General features: G+C 36.6%; 1 pseudogene; it reads left to right on the top strand.

The window, feature by feature from the left end:
* The window catches only part of LOC105178817, a 149942-nt pseudogene extending 131752 nt beyond the window's left edge, over nt 1-18190 (top strand).
* The last annotated feature ends 891 nt before the right edge of the window (nt 18191-19081 follow it).

Genomic DNA, 19081 nt, shown 5'->3' on the forward strand with positions numbered 1-19081 from the left:
AATATTATAACGAACCCCAATTTAATCCGTTCAAGTTTTATTATATCCCAAATTCAATCTATAATTTTATTTACTAATTACATCTAGATTTCTAATAATTACCAATTAGTCTCCCAATTACATAAAAAATTCTACGGACGTCACAATTCTCCCCTCCTAATAAAAATTTCGTCCCCGAAATTTAAGTAACTTACCCGCTCAATGGAATAAATAGGGGTATTTCTCTTTCATATGCTCCTCAACCTCCCAAGTCGCCTCCCTCGGGGAATGATGACTCCATCTTACCTTTAACATCGGTATATCTTTATTTCTTAATTTCCTTACATTTCTATCCAAAATCTCTGCAGGCTCCTCCACATATGTTAACTCCTCAGAAATCTCTATCTCCGGCTCATGAATAATGTGACTAGGATCAGACCGATATCGTCGCAGTATCGAAACATGAAAAACATCATGTATTTGTGATAACTCCGCCGGTAGTACCACTTTCGTAGTTGGACCAAATGGAAATGCACAAGATGCTCAAAAGTTGAGGTCCAGTGTTCTAGTGGTACTAGTCACCATCTTCAAAACTCCACCGGTAATGCCAGTCGATACGCCAGTGGTCCGATTCTTTCAATAATTTCATTCGGCCCAATGTATCTCGGACTCAGCTTTCCTTGCCTGCCAAACCTCAGAATTCCCCTCCAATGAGATATCTTCAGGAAAACCTTATCACCTACTTTGTACTCCATCTCTCTTCGGTGTTGATCAACATAACTTTTTTGTCGATCTTATGCTGCCTTCAAGTGCTTCTTAACTACTTGTATCTTTTCCACTGTTTCCTGCACCAATTCCGGACCTTCTAGTTGTCTTAATCCTTCTATATCCCAACAAATCGGACTACGACACCTTCTTCCATATAAAGCTTCATATGGAGCCATACTGATACTAGAGTGGAAACTGTTATTATATGCAAACTCCATTAGAGGTAGATGATCATCCCAGTTGCCCTTAAACTCCATTGTACAAGCTCTCATCATATCTTCAAGGGTTTGGATCATTCTTTCTGACTGCCCATCTGTTTGAGGATGAAATGCGGTACTAAAATGTAACTTTGTGCCCAATGCCCTTTGTAAACTTTCCCAAAAGCGTGACGTAAATCGGGGATCTCTCTCTGACACAATTGATATAGGGACTCCATGTAATCTCACTATCTCAGAAATATATAATCCAGCTAACTTATCCAGAGAATCAGTTACTCGTACCGGCAAGAAATGAGCAGATTTTGTCAAACTATCCACAATTACCCAAATAGCGTCGTGCTTTTTGAATGTTCGTGGCAACCCCACGACAAAATCCATAGTGATCTTCTCCCACTTCCATTCTGGTATTGATAGAGGTCGAAGTTTACCTGCTGGTGCCTGATGTTCTGCCTTTACTTGCTGACATGTCATAAGAAGCTTCGAACTTCAGTGGCATTCTTTGGCACTCTCCACTCCATAATAGCTTTTACTTTTGAAGGATCAGGCATAACCCCATCACCAGATACTACATGCCCAAGGAAAACCACCTGATTTACCCAAAATTCACATTTGCTTAACTTAGCATATAATTCCTTCTCTTTCAAAATCTGCAATACCATCCTCAGATGTTGTTCATGCTCATCTCTATCCCTCGAGTATACCAAAATATCATCTATAAACACAATAACGAAGTGATCCAGATATTCTTGAAATGTACGGTTCATTAATGCCATGAATGCCGCTGGTGCATTTGTTAACCCAAAAGGCATCACCAGAAACTCAACTCATAATGAACGAGTACGGAAAGCTGTCTTCGGTATGTCATTCTCTGCTATCCTCAACTGCCAATAACCAGATCTCAAATCGATCTTTGAAAATATTGTAGCTCCCTTTAACTGGTCTAGCAGGTCATCAATCCTCGGCAATGGATATTTATTCCTCACTGTTACCCTATTTATTTGACGGTAGTCAACGCATAACCTCATACTCCCATCTTTCTTCTTCACAGACAACACTGGTGCTCCCCATGGTGAAGTACTCGGCCTGATAAACCCTTTTCCCAATAATTCTTCGATTTGCTTTTTGAGCTCTTGTAATTCCACTGGAGCCATTCTGTACGGCGCAATAGAAATTGGGGCAACTCCTGGAAGAGTTTCTATGGCAAAATCCACTTCCCTATGCGGTGGCAATCCTGGTAAGTCATCAGGAAATACTTCAGGGAAGTCTCTCACAACCGGGATTTCCTCCAACGCGGGATTAACCTTTTCGGTATCTACCACATGGGCTAGATATGCTTCACAACCCTCTAACATCAATCGTCTTACCTCCATGGCTGATATTACACAAACTGGTACTACCTGACGATCCCCCACCAATATTACTTTTGATTCGCCAGAACATTCGATCATCACTTCCTTTTTATAGCAGTCAACTATTGCTTTATGTTGCGCTAACCAATCCATCCCCAAAATCATATCAAACTCCTTCAGATCCAGCACTATAAGGTCTACAGGTAAATTTACATCTCCGATTCCCACTAAACTCCCTTTCCTAACACTGTTCACTACTACACCCCCTCCCACGGGCAAATAAACCATCAAATTACATCCCAACGGACTATTCTCTCCCGGTATTTTAGATGCAAATTCGGATGAAATATATGAATGTGTAGAGCCAGGATCAATCAAAACATAAGCCGCAATGTCATATAACAATATCGTACCTGATATCACGTCATTCGATGCTGGGGCTTCCTCTCTAGTAATGTTATATATCCTTGCCTGGGTCTGTCCCTGAGTAACTTGTGCTCCACCCCCCCTCATACCGCTACTAATGGCGTGGCCACTATCTCTGCTACTCGCGCCTCTACCTCTGCCTCTACCTCTCCCAGTTCCCCTGTCACTACTCCCAACACTGCTTTGGCTCTGAGTCCTGCTAGTAACACTTTCAACCCCGCCTATAGTCTGACTGGAACAATTCCTGGCAATGTGTCCTCTACCTCCACAGCGATAACAAATCTTCGGTATATCCTCCCATCGCCAACATGGCCCTTGATGTTGTCTTCCACCGGCAGAACAGCTCGGAGGAAAAATTGGTCCTTGACCATAACTCGGTCCAAATCCCCTTCCTGATCCAGTAGAATGCGTAGCAAATGAGCTGCGTTCGAATGAACCTCTGTTATAGCCCGTGGATCCCCTAAACCTCTGTCCACTACTTCCTCAAAAAATGGGACCACCACGTGTAAAACTCCCACTTCCCGCTGAGAATGAGCGACCGGTTCCCCTCTTGGTCAACCTACTCGATTCCCCTATTGCATATGTTGATTTCCTCTTCTCTTCCCCCTTCTTCTTGTCCTCCATTACTGCTTCTTCCATCCGAACCGCCGATTCAACAAGAGTTTTAAAATTTGTAATTCTGACTGCGAGGCCTCTTCTAATCTCCGGTCGTAGCCCCTGTTCAAAACGGTAACAACGATCCTCCTGCGTCGCTATTGCTTCCGGTGCATACTTGGCTAATGCTGCAAAACGGAGTTCATATTCTGCCACCGTCTGATCATCCCCTTGCAGTAAATTCAGAAACTCCACCCTCTTCTTGTCCCAGTACATCTTGGGTCTGTATTTGTCATCAAACTCTTTTTGAAACTCAGCCCAAGTTATTTCCCTTGGCTCATATCCCCTCTTTACAGACCTCCACCAAATCAAGGCGTTACCCACGAACAAAGAAACAACGTACTTAAGTCGATCCTCTGGAGTGCAATTTATTAAGTTCATCACATCTTCGACTTTTTCCCACCATCTTTCAGCAATCTCTGGGTCTAGGGTAACTTCAAATTCTGTAGCCCCCATCTTCCTAATTCTTTCATAATTACGATCAATTGTAGGGACTATTGGTGCTGGCACTGAAGTGGATGCGTGCGCCTGTGCAAGTAACTGCGCTTGTGCTTGTGCTTGGGCCTGAAAGGCCATTTGAAATATCTGTGCATACTTGGGCCTGAAAGGCCATTTGAAATATCTGTGCATACTCTGGTGGTAATCCAACCACTGGAACACCACCGGAAGGAATAGGAGCATCAACACCTGCACCTCTCGACCTACTTCCACCCCACCTGCACTTGCAGGTGCCACTGAGCCCTCTACGGACTCCGCTGACTCTTCTCTATTAGCTACTGGGTCAGCACGTGTACCTTGAGAAGCCATCCTACATTAAACAATTCAATCATTAAAGACATCTCACAATCATTACCCTAGAAACGTAGACCTGCTCTGATACCACCCAATGTAGCACCCCCTACTCGCTACATCTAATCATTTCTATTTCATCCTTTCTTTAATCAACATTCATTCTATAAGTAATTCTATTTCAATCAGTAAAATAAATTCTAATTTATCAGCAATATATATATATCACAAAAGGTATTAGATATCACCAAAAGTAATATTTACCTTCACTACATGTTCTCGTGTACATAACCTCAAGAAAAATCATACCACAACTTTTAAACACAAATCCCGACAAAAGACCAGAATATTTACAAGCCAAAAATAAAAACTTTGGCTTCAGAAGTCACGGCTGACCCACCTAATAAAGACGACGACACCGCTCAAAGTCAATGTAGCTAGTCAGTGTGACCTATCTCCTGAAAAGTACGTGGCAAGGAATGAGCTGCCTACTCAATAAGTATAGCTGATCAGTTTATATATATACACAGGCAACAATTTCACGTACATGCAGTCACATCAACTAACAGTCATTATCAATAGCAATAACAAATATAAGCAGTAATACCTACTCTCAATTATAAATCAATCTATGACACAATATTCAACATTATCGTTTATTAGTTAAGGGCCCCACTTACTCTAATTGGTATACATCAGTCAATGGTTTCGCCGGCCATCATCATATCATATACAGCACAGGATACCCGTTGTGTGATATCCCCACACTCTTTTACTCCAGCTGTGTAGGCACAGGACATCACAACGAACATGGTACCCCCACACCACCCCAGTGTGTAGCTAACAAGCACAGGATATTCCCTGCTGCCCCGGAATACCCCGGTACCCTACGCGCCATGGTACCTAGCTTAATTCACATATTTTTCATATCTCAATATCAATCATATTTTCATAAACCATTAACTGTGTTTCCAACTAGGTAAGCATCATCTTTTATTTCCATTCACAATCGTCATTCTATTCTTTATAATAATCACTTCCCAATAACAACTCCCAATTAGATTTCATCAACAATCAATTATATGATTATCACATAATCATATCCCGCATATCTCTACATTACCATCACATACCACATAGTAACAATTTCACCAATATTATGATAAACTAGTTATGTAAACAATCAATATACGAAAGCCACGTATATTAATATAAAGCCAAGTCCATGATCGCATCCAAGAAACTAATATATATAATATATACAATACTACACACACACACATATATATATAAATCCAATTAGCTATACTTACCTTATATCCCAAAATGCTTCTATTTTACGAGGGACTGCTCAACCCTATACCTTGTCGTCACGTCCTATAATAAATTATGATACGTATAATCAATATATTTAATTTACCAACCAATTCATAAGAATTCACTTAATCAAACCCCTTATGTATTTATAACTATCATTTTTAATAACATTCGTAAATTATATTACCATTGAAACCTCATTTTCCTCTTTAATAACATAATTTTCCTAAAATATAACATCCGAAGTATTTCTATGAATTTCTTGTCAATTTACCGTTGCTATACAATTTAATTAAGCAATAATACATAGAATTACATATTTAATTAATCATTCTGATGGAATTGTGTAAATTAACTATAAGGATAATTAAATCTAACAAATCAAATAATTTAATTGCTCAACTATATCATTTTTATAGCAATTGTGATATTTAATACGACACTAATTTAAATAGCCAAAATCATAAAATACTCCGATTAAATAGTATACCGCTCAATATAATCAACATTTAATAAATGAACTAATTATAATTATATAAATTATTATAATTTAAAATATAAATTTTTGTACCTGTTCGTTCTCCGCGAGAAATTGCAAATTTCTAACTGTTTGTGTTTTGGAATATGCTGTAATTGTGCATATGTGTGTGAGTAATAAGAAAAGAGGAGAGAGAAATGAGGTGGGCTTGACCGCCACTCTCATCCACTCTCTCTTTTATCTTTTTTTTATATGTATATCTCTATATACATATTATTATATATATGTTTATATATATATTATTATATGTATGTAATATTATTATTATTTTATTTATTTAATTAAACTTTTCTCAAAATACCAATTCGTCCTTTTAGATTTCTTAATTACTATAATTTGCCCCCAAATATTATAACGAACCCCAATTTAATCCGTTCAAGTTTTATTATATCCCAAATTCAATCTATAATTTTATTTACTAATTACATCTAGATTTCTAATAATTACCAATTAGTCTCCCAATTACATAAAAAATTCTACGGACGTCACATATAAGGCCTAGAGAATCCCAAATACAGCAATCTTCCGAGCAGCCTTCTATAAGGCCCTGGATCTGCCAACTTTTCATTTTCAACTGTATGTAATTTTATACCTGTTAGCAGTGGTGTGTTTGTTGGTTTAGCTTGACTCAATCGCATGTCTGATATGACGTGTCTGACATACTTATTTTAGGATATAATGATCCCTGAATCAGACCTGCAGATCTCCAAATCAAGGAAAAATCTAGCCCTTCCCATATCACTAATGGTGAATAGGCTGTGCAAGTGTGCTTTAATTTCAGTTATAGTGATTTGACAAGGTCCTGTGAGCAACACATCATCAACATAAACTAAAAGGCCAAACAAACCTTTATCAGTAATCTTTGTAAACAGTCAGTAATCAATTTTAGATTGAATGAAGCCATACTTCTCTAATTGGGATGTAAGTTCCTGGTTTCATTGTCTGGATGACTGTTTTAGGCCATACAAGGATCTTTTCAATTTGCATACATGGTTCTTAGGGACAGGATAGCCTTTAGGAGGTTCCATATATATTTCTTCATCAAATTAACCATGTAGAAAAGCATTATTGATGTCTAATTGATGCAAGTGCCATTGTTGTTCCCGCAATTGTTAATAACACTCAAATAGTAACAGCCTTGGCAACAAGTGAGAACCTATCCACATAATCTATACCCTCAATCTGATTGTACCCTTTAGCTACAAGTCTAGCCTTATATCTATCTATGGTACCATTTGGTTTTAATTTAAGTTTATATATCCACTTACATCCAATTATTCTTTTGTCCTTTGGAAGTGGAGTAATTTTCCATGTTTTGTTTGTTTCTAGTGCTTTTATCTCATTATTCATAGCCTCTATCCATTCTTTATTCTTGATAGCATCCTCATAATATTTGGGTTCTTGATGATTTTATCCTGCTGCAACCAAACAATTATAAACCTGAGATGAGTATATGATGTTAGGCAAATTAGTACTAAAAGAGCATACATAGTCATCAAGTCTGGCAGGTCAAATAATTTGTCTGTTAGATCTTCTAAGAGCTACAGTTTCACTAGGATCATTGTTATGCGAATCTAGTGTTTCATCTACAGGCTCAGCATTATCAGTCTCATAATAATCTATATCTGCTACAGGTTTAGGTATAGAACATGTCACAGGTGTGTTCTTCAAAAGTAACATCTCTAGATACAATAAGACTCCTCTTGTCAAGACAAAGATTGTATTTTTATGACTTTCCAGTTTCTTTAGTTGCAGCTAGAGGATGGGGACATTGTCTAGTATCAATAGTCACTGCCTGCTCAAACAAGGAAGCGATTTCGTTGCCCGGATATTCCATCTTTCCTTGAATACCAGCATAGCCTTCAAGTACATTTTCATTAATATTGTGTTCATATTAATTAGTAATATTTATTTGTATGTATTTGCATCTTAGTTAGAATCACTATATTGTACTTACAAGATATATGTTTCACAAGTCATATTTCGTTCTTATGTTGATTGTGTTGTTGGATTGTGGGAGTATCATTTCCTAAAGTATCAAATATAATTCATATTGGTCTAACTTGGACCTTTTGGGCATATAGTTCATTTCGATATTGACGCTTTCACAACTAGCAGTTTTTCATATTTGAGTTTTTCTTTAGTGTGAACACATAACTCAGAAGATGTCCAATCCTCTTCTTCTGTTCCCCCTGGTTGTTTATTTTGTAGGAATATTTTAAATATGTTGGGTGTTTCCTAGTTATTGTCTGATCTTGAAGCATAAAATCTTTTGAAGGAGGTTTCATTTGATGAGACTGAAAACCATGTAAAACTTTCAACTTTCCTGCAATTTTTTGGTTATTCGAATTTAGAGAAATATGAAACCTCTCATACTTTCCTCCCTCCATACCTAGACATGGATGAGCATGCAAGTCAAGCTGACTTCTTTCTCAACCTTCGTCCCTCCAAACCTAAACATGGGAGAACATGCACATCATGCTCACTACTTTTTCAGTTTCCTCCCTCCGGAGTTAGAAGCGAATGAGCATGTACGTCACACTTACTTGTTTTTTAATTTCCACCATCTAGACATAGACGCGGATTACCAAGCAAGACAAGCTCACTTTTTTCTCGCCTTCCTCCCTTTGAACTTAGATGAGGATGAGCATGCACGTCACACTTACTACATGTCGTCCTCCCTACAACCTAGATGCGGATGAGCATTTACGAGAAGCTCAGGTTCCTCCCTCGAGACCTAGATGCGGATAAGCATTTACATCAAGCTTACTTCATGTCTTCCTCTTTCCCGACACAGATGCAGATGCGCATTAATGTTAAAACTCACTTTATACGTTCCTCCGCTCGGACCTAGGTGCAGATGAGCATGCACGTGCGTATTTCCTTCTAACCTTCAACTGTTAGTTATTTTTAATGCGAGTATATCTCTACCAGGTGTTGCCCTTGTTATTCTTTCAAATAGTTCCTTCTCACTCAAATTCCTTCTATAGGTTCCCTTTGTAGTGTAATATGAATAGTTATTTATAATTTTAGACTTCATATAGTAGCTTTGCATTTTAATGAAAACCATATCTCTAGCTGTCTCGAGTTTACGCTTATCCAATATCTCGTGCCTAGAAAATGAATCGTTATGTTTTTACTTGAATTTTATACTTAAAAATAGCAATAAGAGGGCTAACATAGATGAGACTAGTATTTGCCACATTGGAGCTTGCTATTGCAAGCACCCTATGCTGCAAATCTCTTAAGATGAACAACCCATTTATTGCACTACCATATTAGACATTTGCGTTCTTGCTTGCTCTCGAACTTATCTTTTATTTTTCTCTACATGTTTCTCCTCCTTGAGATAGTCCCTCTTATCACATACTGAGTTATGTGCTACATATTGACTATCGTATAAGCTACCTAAAGATACCGTAGTTAAATTACTTTCCTAGCACATATTATTTGTTTCATATGATGTTGTTGGATTTTATGGCCCATGCCCCCCCCCCCACTTGGATGCCAGCCCACTTGCTGCCCCGCCCATTACCCGACCCCGCCCGCAAACCCAGCCCTTCTTCTACTTAATCCTAAATCACTACTTAACCCTATTCTTCCAATATTCAGTCGATGCCTCTTCCTCTCCCTCCTTTCTATCTCTGGTTTGTTCTTCTCAAGCTTCCAATGCTCTTGAAAATCTCTCCTCATCTCACCTCTTTCTATCTTTGTGCTATGTGTTCTATCTATATATATATATATATTGGTCTTCTATGGTTTTAAAGAGATAGAACAACAACAAAACTTAAACCCCTTTTCTTGAAATACTTTGTGAGAATATTTGATGACCGTGAAAGAAACTTCTTTGGGGTGATTCTAAATGAAGCCTAAGTGGTCTCTTTGTGGATCTTTGTGTCTTGGTGGCTTTGTGGATTTTTTGCAACCATGAGGGTTGCTGGCCGGTGCGCTTGGGCATTCGATTGTCGGATCTGGCTCCTGAGCCGGTTACTTAACTACTTTCCGTATTGCTATTTTTCTGTTATTCTTTTTTTATTCATTGATCTGAAATTATTGTATAAGGGTTTTCAAATCCACCATTATCTCTGTAGTTATTGTTTCATTTGGGTTCATCACTTTGTGGATAAACTCCCAACAGATCTCATCATATTATCTTCAACGATTCTTTGAAATTCCTCGCTCTTTCTATTTCTCCCTCTCTTGCTCCTTGTTTCTCGTTATCTTAGTGTGACGCCTATGTTTGTGTGCTTTATTGCTCTTCGACTTCTCCTTTATTTTCTCTCTTTGCATTTCTCCTCTTTGAAATGGTCCCTTTTATAACATAGTCGATGTTGTGCCTCATCTTGACTATTGTATACGTCAATTGCCTGAACAAAGCATAATTAATTACTTTCCTAGCCAGTATTATTTGTTTGACTACAAAAGGTAAATATTGAAGTATTTTGGTATTTGATGCTATTACTTTCTTAAAAATATACAAAATATAACATTTGTACATTGTCACCTACGAGAAACAATGAATCATATCAGAGTATAATATTATCAAGTGATCTCATCATATTATCTTCCATGGTTCTTTAAAAGTTTTGCTCTTTCTCTTGCACCTGGTCTTGATTCCCATTACCTTAGTGTGCATGTGCGTGTGCATACCTGGACACTATTAGTTACTCAATGTACCCCATTTATAACATCTATTTCCTTTCAGTGACCCCAAAATAATGGTTCTAAGTCTAAAAGTATTCTTTTTCCCCGTAACCACCTTCTTGTTAAAGCAACGATGTGATGCTTCTAACTTTCATCTAATATATCCTGACTTTATTGGTTTTTTGTTCTGCAGGTTATCCACTTTCGCTCCTTAGAAAGGCCTGAAAAGGATGAATTTTGTTTACAACTGTGACTTCAATAGAAGAAAGACTTTTAATTCTAGAGTGTAATTTCATATGTTATGATTGGTATTATTGATCCATTTAACGCTGCTATTCAAATTTCACTTATTCTGAAGGTCAAAACTTGATTTGTATGATGAAGTTGTTAAGAGAGTAGCGAACCAACTTATAGTCGATTATCTGTCCAAACTACGGCTTACATCACAGAATATCTACTCTCAGCGACCAAAAGCTCATCCTCTAAGATATCGAGGAGTACAAACTTTTTAGAGATGCTGCTGCATTACGACCAAGTATGCATTCATACAACTCTAAGTCGGAGTTCATTGGATGAGGGTGTGAAATTAACAAAGTGCATACATATGCAAGACTTGCAAATTTATTATATATTTAGCAAACATTAAATATCTTATTTATTTTCCATATATAGCTGGAAACTCATAGTATTAGGCTGCCAAAAGAAAGCACTGTTGGTGATGTGCTTGAGCATCTCAAGGAGAAGGTAATATAGTTGACAAGTTATTACCGGGAGTGTGTGTGTGTGTTCCTAGAAATCTAAGATTTGACGCATAACATAAAGTTATATGATTTTTAACTGTTGCAATTTACATTAAACAGGTGAAACTTTCTTGTCCGAATGCAGAGCTCAGGTTGCTGGAAGTATTATCGCACAAGATCTATAAGATCCTGAATTATTGCATCTTCTTTTTGTTTCATTCATTAGTTTCGTAATATTAATATCAAGATAATATTCTTCTAAACTTTTACTTAATAATCCAACTTAAATAGTTAAATTCAATTTATTTTGATCTATGTGGAAGGCGTGATTACAGTTTGTTGATTGGCTCTGCTTTTTATCTTGATCGACACCGTTTCCACTTCGAAGTTACTTACATGGGTACTAAATTGAAGACACTTAACATTTTGAATGTCAGCCATATGATTGTAGGATTGGTGGTCTCCCTCATTTCAGATTGTTATATGTAGGTCAGCCATTTAAAGAGGTTATCAAGTAACAATCCCAGTGATGAGCTGCAGGTGTTTTTAAAAGTAGAGCGTGCACAGGTAATTCCAAATGTATGCAGTAAATGAGTTTTGATGGCCTTTCTTTACATCATTGGTCTTATTAAATTTCTGTAATATGATTAAGGATTTACGCACCGGCTCTCTCCCTGATAAAGAAAGTGATGACATTTTACTGTTCTTTAAGCTTTATGAGCCTGAGAAAGGGGAGTTAAGGTATTTTTCTTGTTCCCTTGTTTCCCATGAGGTTCTATGTGGAGCAAATATCTATAGAAAAGATAGACACGAGTAATTCCCTAGTAAAGATAAAAGAATAGTATTGGCCTTTAATCTATGCTGGAAGACTTTTTATCTAGAGCATTGACAAGCCATCAGATATTCTAGAGAAGTCAAATCAACTTGCAGGCTATGCTCCTGATGAAGTATGAATGGAGGAGATAGTATTTGCTTACTTCTACATCCTGGTAACAATCCTAATAGATTGTTGTTAGCTGCAACTTAAAATGAAACCCACATGCAATTGTTTTCATTAAATGGAGCTATTATTACATCTGTCAAATGTCATGGAGATGAACATATAACTCATGTTAGATGCAATTTCTTTACAAGGACTTAAAAATTGCTATGCATATGGAATGTAATGCACATATTCATTTTAAATATTGAAGATATCTTTAACAAAATGCCCAAATATATTTTAAATGGTGAAGATATCTTGTGTTTTTTGCTTCTCAGGAGATAAAGTTTGAGCCCACAGTCATGTGTGCGTACATTGACACGGGACTTACATTTACATTAAACTAGGTATATAAAAATCACAAGCACAAGTATCTTGTCAGGACAAAGATTGTATTTTGATAACTTTTCGGTTTCTTTTATTGCAGCTAGAGGATGGGGACATTGTCTGGTATCAAAAGTTACTGCCTGCTCAAACAAGGAAGCTATTTCGTTTCCCGGATATTCCATCTTTCTTTGGATACCAACATAGCCTTCCAGTACATTTTCATAAACATTGTGGTAATATTTTTTCCTAAAGTATCAAACATAATCCATATTGGTCTAACTTGGACCTTTTCGACATATAGTTCATTTCGATAGCTCATTAATATTTTTCCAAATTGTCTCTTTCACAACTAGAACTTCTTCATATTTGAGCTTTCCTTTAATGTAAACACATCACTTAAAAGATGCCCAATCCTATTCTTTTGTTCCCCCTGGTTGCTTGTTTTTGTAGGAATATTTTAGATATGTTGGGTGTTTCCTAGTTATTCTCTAACCTTGAACCAAAAAATCTTTTGAAGGAGGTTTCATTTGATGAGACTGACAACCATGTACAAATTTCAACTTTCTTGCAATTTTTTGGTTATTAAAATTTAGAGAAATATGAAACCTCTCATACTTTCCTCCCTCCGTACATAGAAATGGATGAGCATGCAAGTCAAGCTGACTTTTCTCTCATCCTTCCTCCCTCAGAACCTAAACATGGGAGAGCATGCACATCATGCTCACAACGTTTTCAGTTTCCTCCCTCCGGAGTTAGACACGAATGAGCATGTGCATCACACTTATTTTTTAATTTCCACCTTCTAGACCTAGACGCCAGTTACCATGCAAGACAAGCTCACTTTTTTCTCACCTTCCTCCCCCTGAACTTAGATGCGGATGAGCATGCACATCACACTTTCTCCATGTCTTCCTTCCTCCACACCTAGATGCGGATGAGCATTTACGACAAGCTTAGGTTCCTCCCTCTCGACATAGATGCGGATGCGCATTTATGTCAAAACTCACTTTATACATTCCTCCATTCGGACCTAGGTGCAGATGAGCATGCACCTGCAGACTTCCTTCTAACCTTCAACTTTTAGTTATTTTTAATGAGAGTATATCTCTACTAGATGTCCTCCTTGATATTCTTTCAAATAGTTCCTTCTCACTAAAATTCTCTTCTATAGGTTCCCTTTGTAGTGTAATATGAATAGTTTTTTATAATTTTATACTTCATATGGTAGCTTTCCATTTGAATGAAAACCATATCTCTAGCTATCTCGAGTATACGCTTATCCAATATCTCGCGCCTAGAAAATGAATCGTTATATTTTTACTGAATTTTATACTTAAAAATGGCAATAAGAGGGCTAACATAGATGAGACTTGTATCTGCCACATTGGAGCTTGCTATTGCAAGCACCCTATGTTGCAAATCTCTTAAGATGAACAACTCATTTATTTCACTGCCATATTAGATATTGCTTTCATGCTTGCTCTTGAACTAATCTTTTATTTTTCTCTACATGTTTCTCCTCCTTGAGATAGTCCCTTCTATCACATAGTCAGTGATGTGCTGGATATATTGACTATTGTATAAGCTACCTAAAGATAGTGCAATTAAATTACTTTCCTAGCACATATTATTTATTTCATAAAAAAATTTTACCTATTGAAGTATTTGGATATCTGATGCAATTATTCGATTAAAATTATAGAAAATATAAAACAAGTACATTGTCTCTCCAAGAAAGCATGAATCATTCTGGAGTATAATGTTACATTATCCAATGACGTTGTTGGATTTTTTCGCCCATGGCCCATGACCCACCCCCCACCCCCCACTTGGAAGGTAGCCCACTCGTTGCCCGGCCCATTTCTTGGCCCGACCCTTCTTCTACGTAACCCTAAATCACTGCTTAACCCTATTCTTCCACTATTCAGCGGATGCCTCTTCCTCTCCCTCCTTTCTATCTCTGGCTTTGTTCTTCTAAAGTTTCCAATGCTCTTGGAAATCTCTCATCATCTCACCTCTTTCTAAGTTTCCAATGCTCTTGAAAATCTCTCATCATCTCCCCTCTTTCTATCTCTGTTCTCTGTGTTCTATATATGTTTATATATATATATATTGGTCTTCTACGATTTTAAAGAGATAGAACAACAACAAAACTAAAACCCCTTTTCGTGAAATACTTTGTGAGAATATTTGCTGAGTGTGAAAGAAACTTCTTAGTGGAATTTTGAGTGATTCTAAATGAAGCCTAAGTGGTCTTGTTGTGGATCTTTATGTCTTGGTGGCTTTGTAGGTTTTTTGCAACCATGAGGGTTGCCGGCCGGTGGTGGCGCTTAGGCATTCAGTTGCCGGATCTGGCTCCTGAGCTTGTTACTTTACTGCTTTCCGTATTGCTTTTTTTCTGTTATTCTTTCTTTATTCATTGATCTGAAAATTATTGTATAAGGGTTTTCAAAATCCACCATTATCTCTGTATTTATTGTTTCATTTGGGTTCATCACTTAATGGATAAATTCCTAACAAATCTCATCATATTATCTTCCACGATTCTTCGAAATTCCTCCCTCTTTCTATTTCTCCCTCTCTTGCTCCTTGTTTCTCGTTATCTTAGTGTGATGCATATGTTTGTGTGCTTTATTGCTCTTCGACTTCTCTTTTATTTTCTCTCTTTGTGTTTCTCCTCCTTGAAATGGTCCCTTTTATCATATAGTCGATGTTGTGCCTCATATTGACTATTGTATACGTTAATTGCCTGAACAAAGCATAATAATTACTTTCCTAGCACGTATATTTGTTTGACTACAAAAGGTTTTACATATTGATGTATTTTGGTATTTGATGCTATTATTTGCTTAAAAATATACAAAATATAAAATTTGTACATTGCCACCTCTGAGAAACAATGAATCATATCGTAGTATAATATTATCGAGTGACCTCATCATATTATCTTCCAAGATTCTTTATAATTTTTGCTCTTTCTCTTGCACCTGGTCTTGATTCCCATTATCTTAATGTGCATGTGCGTGTACATACCTGGACACTATTAGTTACTCAATGTACCCCATTTATAACATCTATTTCCTTTCAGTGACCCCAAAATAATGGTTCTAAGTCTAAAAGTATTATTTTTCCCCGTAACTACCTTCTTGTTAAAGCAATGATGTAATGCTTCTAACTTTCATCTAATATGTCCTGGCATTTTTGTTTTGTTGTTCTGCAGGTTATCCACTTTTGCTCCTTGGAAAGGCCTGAAAAGGATGAATTTTGTTTACAACTATGAGTTCAATAGAAGACAGACTTTTAATTCTAGAGTGTAATTTCCTATGTGATAACGGGTAATATTGATCCACTTAATGCTGCTATTCAAATTCCACTAATTCGGAAGGTCAAAGCTTGATTCATATGATGAAGTTGTTAAAAAAGTAGCGAACCAACTCGGAGTCGATGATCTGTCCAATCTACGGCTTACATCACACAATATCTACTCTCAGCGACCAAAAGCTCATCCTATAAGATATTGAGGAGTAGAAACTTGTTAGAGATGCTGTTGCATTACGACCAAGTACGCATTCATATAACTCTAAGTCTGGGTTCATTTGATGAGGGTGTGAAACTAACAAAGCATTACTTTTTTGTTCAGCTTTCTGGTATTCTGTACTTTTTGTAGTGGATATACCTCTGCTAGAATTGCATGAGTTGAGAATCCTCAAACTAGCTTTCAGCTATACGGCAAACTCTGAAGTGAGTATTCATTCAGAATTGGACATTATGCTCCTATACAAGTGCATACATATGCAAGACTTGCAAATTTATTACATATTTAGCAAACATTAAATATCTTATTTGTTTTCCATATATAGCTGGAAACTCAAAGCATTAGGCTGCCAAAAGAAAGCATTGTTGGCAATGTGCTTGAGTATCTCAAGGAGAAGGTAATATTGCTGACAATTTATTACCGGGAGTGTGCGTGTGTGTGTTCCTAGAATTCTAAGATTTGTCGCATAGCATTGCGTTATATGATTTTTAACTGTTGCAATGTTTACGTTAAACAAGTGAAACTTTCTCATCCAAATGTAGAGCTCAGGTTGCTCGAAGTATTATCGCACAAGATCTATAAGGTCCTGAATTATTCCATCTTCTTTTTGTTTCAGTCATTAGTTTCGTAATATTAATATCAAAATAATATTCTTCTAAACTTTTACTTAATAATCCAACTTAAATAGTTAAATTCAATTTATTTTACTATGAAAAATCTTGTATGGGTTGACTGCACACAAATTGCACGTGCTGGAGATATGCACTCTGACTTGGAAGTTGAGTCTCAGTACTTGCTAGGTTTTTGTATTTTGCCCAAGTCGTCTTCACTTAGTAAATTGTATATTGTGTTTCCAAATGGATGTTAGAAATTCCTTATGTCTAGCCTTCTATTCTTATTTTTTTAAGTTGTTGAAACTCCAAGTTCCTACAGATATATCCTAATAGTGATAAGATCGCAACAATAAATGACAATCGCTCGACTTTACGAGCGGAGGAGGTATGTTTCTATCTCTATACATATGTGTGTCTATGTATATAAATGCTTGCATTTTTCAGGTGATACACATAACAAAAAATATCTTGCTAATTTCTTTCCATGTTAGTACTGTGTCTTTGATAGGATACGACACTTTTTCCTTTAAAATTGGCTTCCCCATATGTTCATTTTTAATATCAGCAATTTCTCCACTTTTATAATTTCTCATTGCAGATTCCAGAGGAAGAGAAATTTCTTGGCCCAAGTAAATGTTTGATTTAAGTGTGTCACTTCATGCATGAGGATGCTCAAAACCAGACGGTAGTATTTTCGGTTCATTACTTCATAGTTTTCCTCAGATATTTGTACTCGTTCTACCTCTCTAATTCAACTATAAGTGCATCTTTTTCATTTTCTTACTTTTAATTCTTATATATTCATTTTGATTCTGGCGGTGAATTAAAACTCTTGGTGAGCCATTTTTGTTGATGATCAATGATGGTGAAACTTTGTCTCATATCAAAGTTCGTGTGCAGAACAAGTTGCAAGTACAAGATGAGGAATTTTCAAACGTATTACAACCCGAGCCTAATTGTTACAATCACTTTAAATGAAAATGATGGTATGATGCTTATGTGGTTAGGCATGCTACAACGTCTACTTTCTGCTTGAATCTTCTCGATTTTATGCAGTGGAGATTTGGTTTTGTGTCCCATAGTCAAGCAGAATACTTGGAGGACTCAGATACTTTGTTCGACCATTTCAAGGTCTCACTCACTCTCTCACACAGACGCACTCTGTGACAATATTTATATATAGATGCGCTTAAATTTCATAATATGTTTTGAATCTTCAGAGAAGCAATATTTGTGTTTCTTGGGAGCAATATCTTCGACTGGAACACGTTAACAATACCCCTACAAGGCTCCTGCAACAAATCAGGTAATCTATACCTTATTTTGTTTTCATTTTTTTTAATAAATTTGATTTGTTACTTGATGTTGATAATCTTGCCTAAAGTTTTGCAGAAAACCTAACACTATGTTTGGTTTCACTTTTAACTTGTTTTGATGTCTTTTGTGGAGATAGAGAGAGAAAAACAAAAATAAATAAGTATTTGTTAGAGATAGTGTGTATGTTTGGATTTGTTTTTGGAGATAATATAAAATAAGTATGGTATGTTTGGTGTTGTTTAGTTGGAGACAAAAACTACTGTTCATTTTCAAATCATGTCTCTTTTATATATATGTATGAGTATGCATCTAATTTTTTTAGTTGTAGGGGCCTATAATTAGTGTAGACTTATTTTCACAATAAATAAATGAGTCACTATTTCAAAACATCTCAAAACACCACCAAAACTTTGAAAACAAATTAAGGTAAATATGGTCCATATTTTGGCCCATCTCGGAGATGAATCAAAATTGAACCAAATATTATTTAAAAATTTCATTTCATGCTACATGTCCTTTTAGCTATCTACTGAATAAATAAGTTGATTGCTATGTTATGAGTCCTGACCCTTACGTGTAAAAAGAAAATGTAATATGGTATGCCATAGAACACAAGACGTACCTTAGTTTCTCTAAAAACAAAGATAAGGCATGCAACGTACTGACTTCACGAATTCATGACATATATTTGTTTTATATCTGCAGTTGCAGTGATATTTTTGTGTTTTCTATAAGAATAGTTTTAACTAAGGTCTGCAATGACCTCTTCTTTCTAGTATCGCACCTCACATAACAAACCTTTGAGGATATACAATTAGGAGTGTGGCCGCCAGTGGGGTCCTTACATAGCCAGATCTTGAAAAATCATAAGTAAAACATAGGGG

This window comes from Sesamum indicum, unplaced genomic scaffold (genome assembly GCF_000512975.1).
Source record: "Sesamum indicum cultivar Zhongzhi No. 13 unplaced genomic scaffold, S_indicum_v1.0 scaffold00106, whole genome shotgun sequence".
Taxonomy (NCBI): Eukaryota; Viridiplantae; Streptophyta; class Magnoliopsida; order Lamiales; family Pedaliaceae; genus Sesamum; species Sesamum indicum.